General features: G+C 38.0%; 1 protein-coding gene across 1 annotated transcript in view; it reads left to right on the forward strand.

Annotated features, from left to right (window-relative positions):
- LOC135199545 (glutamate-gated chloride channel-like) overlaps window positions 1-10,000 on the forward strand; it is a 393,487-nt gene that overhangs the window by 108,493 nt on the left and 274,994 nt on the right. The gene's annotated exons all lie outside the window — the stretch shown is intronic.

Here is a 10,000-nt window from a genome sequence, read left to right on the forward strand (position 1 = left end):
CCAATACCTCCTCCTCAGGTAGGCAACGGAGTGTCAGGGGGGATTACTGGAGATTACTGGAGATTCTTGGAATCCCGGTAGTAATCTCCTCCCCCAAAAAATTACCCATCGAAGCGTCTTGTGCAGAATGCATATTTTATTTTATTATTACCTTGCTTTATCGTTTTATTTCCCACCATTTTCCATTTTCGAAATGACTCCATAAACACCTTCACTGTGTCGTCTCTCTCTCTCTCTCTCTCTCTATCTATCTATCTCTCTCTCTCGATGATGCAAAAATAAAGGCAGCTTTGACGCAGTGGAATTATGACAGCTACCAATTCATTGTTTGTGACATAGAGAGAGAGAGAGAGAGAGAGAGAGAGAGAGAGAGAGAGAGAGAGAAGCGTGTCACAAAGTTATAGACAGCTGCTTATATGGGTCGAGACGAGAGGTTTAGAATGTGTTTGTGACTCTCTCTCTCTCTCTCTCTCTCTCTCTCTCTCTCTCTCTCTCTCTCTCTCTCACACACACACACACACACACACACAAACACACACACACACACAAACTCTTGTCCTCAGTTTTATATTTGAAGTTGTCATTTACAGTCTCGACTTAAGATTGGATAAAAAAACTAGAATTTGATAAGAGAGAGAGAGAGAGAGAGAGAGAGAGAGAGAGAGCTGTCGTATGATTGAGTGCCTGGTACCAAGAAAGGTGGCAGGTTCTTTTATTTTTTTTATTTTTCTATTTTTTTGCTCAGAGCTCGGAAAAATAATTGTTGTTCCTTCACTAATGTCGATTGTAACTTTCTAAAACCTGACAGCCTGATTGTTTCTCGCTTTCGTTTTAAGATGTAGACGTACGTACGTACGTATACACACAACCACACACATACACACGCACACACAAACAAATAAATATGGCATTACGACACTGCATTCCACCTCACGTACATTCCTTCAACTTTACGAAATCGAATTTGAAAAAAAAAGAAAATATATGGCACCCAAGATCCGACGCTTTCACAACCGAAGCGCTTATATTGTCGATCCTCCTCCATAAAGGACTGCGCCGTTCCTCTACGTTATCCTCAAGCGGGATCCTTCGCCTCTCTCCGCGATAAAGGATGGGCGGCGGCGGCGGCGGTGGCAAAGGAACCCGGCGATAAATAATAATAATAATTTCCCGAAGATGCTTCTTGGCTCTCATCAATTGGGAAGACTGAAAACCCTCAAACTCAACCCCGCTCCGCTGTTCAACCTCAAGTCTCACTCCTTCCCTCCTAGCACACCCCTCCCTCACTCCCTGCCCCCCCCATCACTCCTCTCCCTCTCCCACCAACCTCTCCCCCTCAACGCCGTGGCTTCGTTCGGGCTTATTTTTAAACGAGGCTCATCGCTCATCGTTCACCTCGTAATTTACGCCATTTCCAGTGAGGAGGTCGACCTTTGACCGGGCAATGTTTTATGAGGATGTGAGAATACGTTATGAGGATACAGTGCGGGTACACACACGCAGATATGAGGATGCATTATGTAGGCGTATTATGAGGATACAGTGCCGGTACACTCACACACTCCTTTCCCTGACTTATAGAACTCAGTGGTCGCCTTTAAACTCCTATAGGTCAATATGGGAACGATATTTAAGCTGGAAAAGGCAATGAAAATTCATACATTATCTCTCTCTCTCTCTCTCTCTCTCTCTCTCTCTCTCTCTCAGACAAATACAGACAGAAAGAATGAATATTTTAAGGCCAGTGTTTTATTCATTTCGAGGACTCGGTTTAAGGCACCCATTGTATGCCAGAAATATTATACATTGTTATACATGTATTGTTTATCAAGCGACATTCATAACCTTACGCGCGCGCGAGAGCAGCTACACACACACACACACATACACATACACATAAACATTCATTCAGGTAAAAGGGACGCGGTATTGTTTCGTGCATAATTGAAGATGGCCTCTTTTTATAATATGATTTTTAATAACATTTTATCAAATAAAACAATGAATTAAAGACGGAACGAAGTTTTAGATAGGCTTAGTTGTCTTGCTGGAAGGAAGGTTCATATGTCGGGAAAACAGAGGCAGGAGGAAGATTACCAAGCCCTTGATACCTTTTCTTTTTATTATTTGGAAAAATATATATTTTTCAGCTACCTCATAATCAAAATCCTTTACATTTGCAGGGTTACTCTCTCTCTCTCTCTCTCTCTCTCTCTCTCTCTCTCTCTCTCTCTCTCTCTTTATATAAAGGTGCTAATTATCTCGTGTCAATGACTCAGCGAAAGTGATTAGAGTGGTTGGCTATTGGGTGCTTCCTTCTTCTTGATTGGCTAATGGGACCTCCATCTACTTGATTGGCCATTGGGTGCTTCCTTCTTCTTGATTGGCTAGTGGGGGCCTCCTTCTTGATTGGCTAATGGGGGCCTCCTTCTTGATTGGCTAATGGGGCCTCATTGTTCTTGATTGGCTAATGGGTCCTTCTCCTTCTTCTTGATTGGCTAATGAAGCCTCCTTATTCTTGATTGGCCAGTGTGTCCTTCTCCTTCTTCTTAATTGGCTAATGGGGCCTCCATCTACTTGATTGGCTAATGGGTCCTTATCCTTCTTGATTGGCTAATATGTTCCTCCTCCTCCTTACAGACCTTACAGTTCGTTCGGGTTGCCCCAGGTCCCTCAGTGTGAGGCACCTCTAATGTCTACCAGAGAGTTGCTAGTACATCTTCCGGTATATTTTGCATCTTCCAATCTTGGATGGTCTGGGATGCAGTTTAGATATTTGTCGAGCTTATTCTTAAACACATCTACGCTCACTCCTGATATATTCCTCAGATGAGCTGGCAACGCATTGAATAGACGCTGCATTATCGATGCTGGTGCGTAGTGGATTAATGTCCTGTGTGCTTTCCTTATTTTTCCTGGTATTGTTTTGGGCACTATTAATCTACCTCTGCTTGCTCTTTCTGATATTTTTAGTTCCATGATATTTTCTGTTATTCCTTTTTATCTGTTTCCCATGCCTGAAGTATCATGTAGCGTTTTCTCTTCCTCTTTCTAGACTATATATTTTAATGATTGTAGTCTTTCCCAGTAGTCAAGGTCCTTAACTTCTTCTATTCTAGCTGTAAAGGACCTTTGTACACTCTCTATTTGTGCAATATCCTTTTGATAGTGTGGGTACCATATCATATTGCAATATTCAAGTGGACTACGAACATATGTTTTATAAAGCATAATCATGTGTTCAGCTTTTCTTGTTTTGAAGTGCCGTAACAACATTCCCATTTTTGCTTTACATTTTGCCAAAAGAATTGCTATTTGATCATTGCATAACAGTTCCTATTCATCATCACACCAAGGTCTTTAACTGCTTCCTTATTTGTGATTGTCCTCATTATTAGGTCCCCTATATGCATATAGCTTTCCTTCTCTGTCTCCATAATTTATTGATTCAAATTTATCAGAGTTAAATACCATCCTATTTTCCTCTGCCCAATCATATACTTTGTTAAGGTCTCTTTGTAGAGCGTTCCTATCTTCATCACAAGTAATTTCTCTACTTATTCTTGTGTCATCAGCGAAACTACTCACTACCGAATCCTTAACATTACTGTCTATGTCTTCAATCATAATAACAAACAGTATTGCAGCTAACACCGTACCTTGTGCACACGATATTACCTTGGTTTCATCCGATTTCTCATCGTTTGCAATAACTATCTGTTTTTCTGTTGTGTAAAAATTCTTTTAACCATCTTCCTATTTTATCTACGATATTGTGTTTTCTAATTTTCTTGCTAATATATTATGGTCTACTTTGTCAAAAGCTTTTGCAAAGTCTAGATAAACCACATGTTCATTTCCGTTTTCATATTTTTGAATATGTTTTCACGGTGGACTAACAGTTGGGTTTGTGTACTTTTTCCGGGTACGAAACCGTGTTGTCCTATATTAAACAAATTATTTTTTATTAAATGTTTCATATATTTTTCTTCATTACCCTTCATACACTTTCATAATATGTGATGTTAGACTCACAGGCCTATAATTACTTGCCTCAAGTCTTGATCCACTTTTGAAAGTAGGGGTGATATATGCTAATTTGTGCTCATCATAAATCTTGCCTGTATCTACACTTTGTCTTAATAATATTGCAAGTGGCTTTGCGATAGAATGAACTACTTTCTTTAACAAAATAGCAGGGATTCCATCAGGCCCTGCAGCAGCTCCATTTTTAATTTCATTAATTGCCTGCACAATATCAGCTTCATTAATTTCTATGTCAGCTAGATATTCACTATTTTCGTCCCTTACTTCTATATCATTATCTCATTATCTATTCTAGGGGTGAATTCTCTCTTATATCCGTTCTGCCAGTATGTTGCAAATTTCCTTTTTTTGTTCATTCGTTAATCTCCCTTTTCAATTCTCAAGAGGGCCTATTTCTATTCTTCTTTTATTCATCTTCTTCGCATATGAGTATAATAGTTTGGGTTTTGCTTGATATTTAATAGGGTTTTTTCTTCCAATTCCCGTTTTTCATTTTCTTTTGATTGTATAATCTTTTGTTCTGCATTTTCTATCTTACTTTTTAGTTCTATAACTTTCCATGCATTTTTTTCTTTTGCAAGACCTTTTTTCCACTTTCTGATTTTCTGGAACAAGATCCTTCTGTCTCTTGGTATGCATGAATGATGTTTACTTTTCTTCTTCGGTATATATTTATCCACTATTTTCTCTAATATTTTATATAATATCTCCGTATTTACCCTTATGGTCATCGCTTAACGAAAATGTTATCCCAATCTTTGTTTAATTCTTCATTTAATTTCTGACCATTTTATATATTTTTTACTGTAAAGAAGTTGTATTTTTCCATATCCTTCCCACTTTTTCATTTCTTGCTTATCTCTGTTTTCACTTGCTTTGGAATGAACTGTTAATTCTATGACATTATGGTCTGAAATACTCGCATTATAAACTATTATTTCTTTAACATAATTCACCTCGTTCACAAATACTAGGTCTAAAGTATTTTCCTTTCTTGTTGGCAGGTGATTTATTTGTTGAATGTTGTATTCTAGTAGCATATCTAATAGTTTTTTGCAATTGCCTCTTATCTTCTGCACTACTATTACTCTCTTTTTTATATGTATAAGAGTACATTGCCCAACAATCTCCATTTACTTCGTTTCTTTATAATTTCCATTATTACGAAAGGTAAAGTAAGTTGAAGTCACCATATAGGAGAATATACCAGTCCTTGTGATTTCTACATGATATCATGCCAATTTTTCAATTAATTAAGTGTCAAAAACTCGTTTAGTATTAGGGAGGGTCTATATATTACTATGTTCATTAATTTTTCAGATTCAAATTCTACCGCTATTAGTTCACATTCTGAGTTACTATATTTCTCTATATTTTTCCTTGTTTTTGTCTTTCCCATATATTGCGGTTCCCCCTTGATTCCTATTTTTTCTATCTGATCTATAAGTTTGGAAACCCTTTTATTTGATCATCATTCCAGTCTCTTGGGAATACCAGGTTTCACTTATATTCATTATATCTATTTTCTTTTCAATTTGGGTTAGTTCTTCTAAGTACTCTATTTTTCTTTTTGAGTTACTCGTAACTCGATTGGCTAGTGGGTGTATCCCTCTCCTTTTCCCTGGCATAGTGTGATCATGACTGTGGAGTTTTCCTTAGCACGGGGGGGGGGGGGGGGGGGTGGGGGGGGGCGGGGGTTGTGTTGGGGAGGTTGGGGGGGGGTGGGGGGGGGGTGGAGGGGTGGGGGCGGAATATGCAAGCAATTTGAACGATGCGTTGCATTAGGGAAGATACTCTATCGGGCTTCCCGTTGCATTGAGTGGAGAACTTTCTGCAACGCGGGATGATGTTCTTATTGCTATTGGGAAGAGAGAGAGAGCTGAGGGAGATATATTATGAATAATGATGATGATGAAACCAAAGCTGCGTTGCTGGAGAGAGAGAGAGAGAGAGAGAGAGAGAGAGAGGAGAGAGAGAGAGAGAGAGGGAATATTTGCTGCAGCAGAATCGTCCTTTAGTACTGTGTGTATGTGTGTGTGAGAGAGAGAGAGAAGAGAGAGAGAGAGAGAGAGAGAGAGAGAGAGGTGTACCTTCAGCTGCCAAAATGCCAAGTGTCTCCTGACGCAGTTTTTGGCCAGGGGCGCGTGTACCCCACCGCCCTCCGTCCCCATCCCCCTCTATTCCCCCTCCCCCGCCCCTTTCCCCTTCTCTATTCCCCCTTGACCCTTCACCTTTGACCTCCTCTTAACAATACTTTGATGCCATTCGTTTGTCATACCCACCGGTTTGAGGTAATATGTTTGTGCATGTGTTTGTTTGCCTTTGTGCATGTGTTTCGTGTGTATGTGTGTGTAGTTTATATGAAATGCACGCGCGTGCGTGCGCTCTCTCTTGCCCGTAGATCCGAGCGCTTTAAATAATGCAGTAGAAGGCCTTTTGCACTTTATGAATTGTTAAGAGAGCTGCAGCTTAATTAGGGCTTCGCCCTGGGAAAGAATGCTTACGTTCCAGGAAGAAACGTCGGGCGCCTTTTCAGGAATACGTTCCAGGAATAAATGTCAAGGGCTTGAAATACATTTCAGGAATAAATTTCGGGAATAAATACTAAGGTCTTGGAATACATTTGTGAGACAAATTCCGGGAATAAATACTAAGTGCTTAGAATACATTTCAGGGGTAAATTCCGGGAATAAATACCAAGGGCTTGGAATACATTACAGGGATAAATTCCGGGAATAAATGTCAAGGGCTTGGAATACATTTCTGGGATCAATTCCGGGAATAAATACCAAAGGCTTGGAATACATTTCAGGGATAAATTCCAGGAATGTCAAGGGCTTGGAATAAATTTTAGGAATAAATTCCAGGATCAAGGATCAATTCCGGGAATAAATACCAAGGGCTTGGATTACATTTCAGGAATAAATACCAAGGGCTTGGAATAAATATCAGGAATAAATTCCTGGAATAAACGTAAAGGGATTAGAATAAACGATGGCGGTTATTCATATTAATTATATGGCTGTTGGTTTTGTAGATGTTATATATTTGTGTTTCTAGTTGTCTGCTGCTCTCTCTCTCCCTTCTCTCTCTCTCTCTCTCTCTCCTCTCTCTCTCTCTCTCTCTCTCGTGAAAATAACACTCAAGAATCTCTCTCTCTCTCTCTCTCTCTCTCTCTCTCTCTCTCTCTCTCTCTCTCTCTCTCTCTCAATAATTTCTCTTTTTATCTCTCTGCCTGTATGTTTCGCCTAGTGAATACTTTATAGTCTCTCTCTCTCTCTCTCTCTCTCTCTCTCTCTCTCTCGTGAAAATAACACTCAAGAATTTCTCTCTCTATCTCTCTCTCTTTAGTGAATATAACATTCTGGAATGTTTCTCTCTCTCTCTCTCTCTCTCTCTCTCTCTCTCTCTCTCTCTCTCTCGAAAATAACACTCAAGAATCTCTATCTCTCTCTCTCTCTCTCTAGTGAATATAACATTCTAGAATTTCTCTCTCTCTCTCTCTCTCTCTCTCTCTCGTCGTAGTAGTAGTAGTCATCTTGCTTGGTGAGACGTTCCTGGTCGAAGTCAGATTAATCAACAAATATCACAAGTTTAACATACGTCTAGAATTTGAGAAATATCTAGAAGTGTTCGTGAACTATCGGTGATAAGATTAGTGTGGAAATAGTAGGATAAAGCGTCTTCTAAGTTAGTTTATCAAGTGAAATACTGTAAATCAGAACAAGATGGCAGTAAGCTCCAACTGCGGAAAAAAATGGCGAGATTTAGCTTGCTTGGCAGATTCGCAATACGATGAGGTAGCAGGAAGGGAACTGGCATTTCTGATCTATGAAATCAGCAACAGTCCTAACCAAAAAGATACAAAATCATTCATAGATATATTAGAAGGATACAATCCTTCAAACTGGAACAAATCAAATGAAAACATCTTGAAAATAATTGAAGAAGTTCCAAATAAAATCCAAGTGGTCAAGAGACTCATAAAGAAAATATACATAAACCAACATATTCCGACAAAGAAAAATGAATAAAGTGAACCTTGTGAATATCCTAATTGATGCATTAGGAAAAAAGAATACAAAAGCATGTAAACTGTGTAAGGTGTGGTATAGCATAGTTAATCCACAAAAACCTAATCAGAAAATGTCTGCATGCAACATTGCCACCCATCCACAGTGTGCTGAGGTAATGCAAGATATGAGAAAGACACAAGAATTTTTTGCTCAACATGTCTACCATGGATAGACAATGTTATTAAATCAAGATTGAATGTACAAATAGTTGAGGATGAAGAAGAAGAAGAAGAGGAAGAAGAAGAAGAAGAAGAACAAGCGGAAAACGTAAGAGAAGTAAACAAAACTGAAATGACAGAAAAAGATAAGGAAAACAAAGAACAAGATAAAGTATGGATGCAGAGATACTCATTGATACTACATATGAGGCTATAAAGCAGCATACCTACGAAGAAATAAATTACGATATGACAGCACAAAAGAAAATGCCGAAGAGGCTCTACCCAGATCTACACAATGACGGGAAAGAGGAAAAAATATAACAAAAAAGACAAAGTCTGCAACCTTTTGAAAAGAGGGAATTGCAGATATGGAGAAAAATGTTACTACAAACATCCTAAGGTATGTCACAACTATGAAATATATGGTAAATGTGCATACTTAGATGGATATTTGAGGATGATTGCAGAGATCTACATCCAAAAATATGCAAAAACCTAAAAGAAGGAAAAGGATGTAAGTTCGACAAAAAATGTAAATATATGCACCCTGTAGCCATGAAAAATAATCAAATAAATAACCAATCAAGCAATAAAATCCAAAATAAGAAAGAAACAAATAAGAGAGGAGGAATGAAGAATATCAGGTAAAAGAAAAAAGCAAGCCATCAACGAGATATGCAGAGGTGCCAGCAAAAAATTTCAATGCATCAGCTCCAAGATTCTACTCAAGAGATAATAACTGTTTTTTATTATGCAAGAGGATATTGCAGATATGGAGAAAATTGCAGATTCAGACACAAAATGAATAATTATGATGAAGGAAGAACAAATATTATGGAAAAGTTGGATTTTTTTAATGTCAGAATTTCTGGAAATGAAAAAAAGAACAACATACCCAGAACAGGAAAGACCAAGAGATGTGGGAAAATCCTTATTATTACCAATATTAAATGAAGGAGAAAAACCCACGCAAACCATCATAGTGTCGAATTAATGCGCAGGTTTAGTTACGAGTAACTCAAAAAGAATAGAGTACTTAGAAGAACTAACCCAAATTGGAAAAGAAAATAGATATAAATGAATATAAGTGAAACTGGTATTCCCAAGAGACTGGGAATGATGATCAATAAAAGGGTTTCCAAACTTATGAATCAGATAGAAAAATAGGAATCAAGGGGTTGGAAACCGCAATATATGGGAAAGACACAAAATACAAGGAAAAAATATATGAGAAATATAGTAACTCCGAATGTGAACTAATAGCGGTAGAATTTGAATCTGAAAAAATTAATGAACATAGTAATATATAGACCTCCTAATACTAAAGAGTTTTTGACTTAATAATAGAAAATTGGGTGATATATGTAGAAATCACAAGGACTAGGTAGGACTATTCTCCTATCTGGAGACTTCAACTTTCCTTTCGTAGACTGGAAAGAACGAATAGGAGATGTGGATGTACTTATACATATAAAAAAGAGAGTAATAGTAGTGCCAGAAGATAAGAGGCAATTCGAAAAGCTATTAGATATGCTACTAGAATACAACATTCAACAAATAAATCACCTGCCAACAATAAAGGAAAATACTTTAGACCTAGTTATTTGTGAACGAGATGAATTATGTTAAAGAAATAATAGTTTATAATGCGAGTATTTCAGACCATAATGGTCATAGAACTTAACAGTCCATTCCAAAGCAAGTGAAAACAGAGAT

Source organism: Macrobrachium nipponense, chromosome 25, assembly GCF_015104395.2.
Source record: "Macrobrachium nipponense isolate FS-2020 chromosome 25, ASM1510439v2, whole genome shotgun sequence".
Classification (NCBI taxonomy): Eukaryota; Metazoa; Arthropoda; class Malacostraca; order Decapoda; family Palaemonidae; genus Macrobrachium; species Macrobrachium nipponense.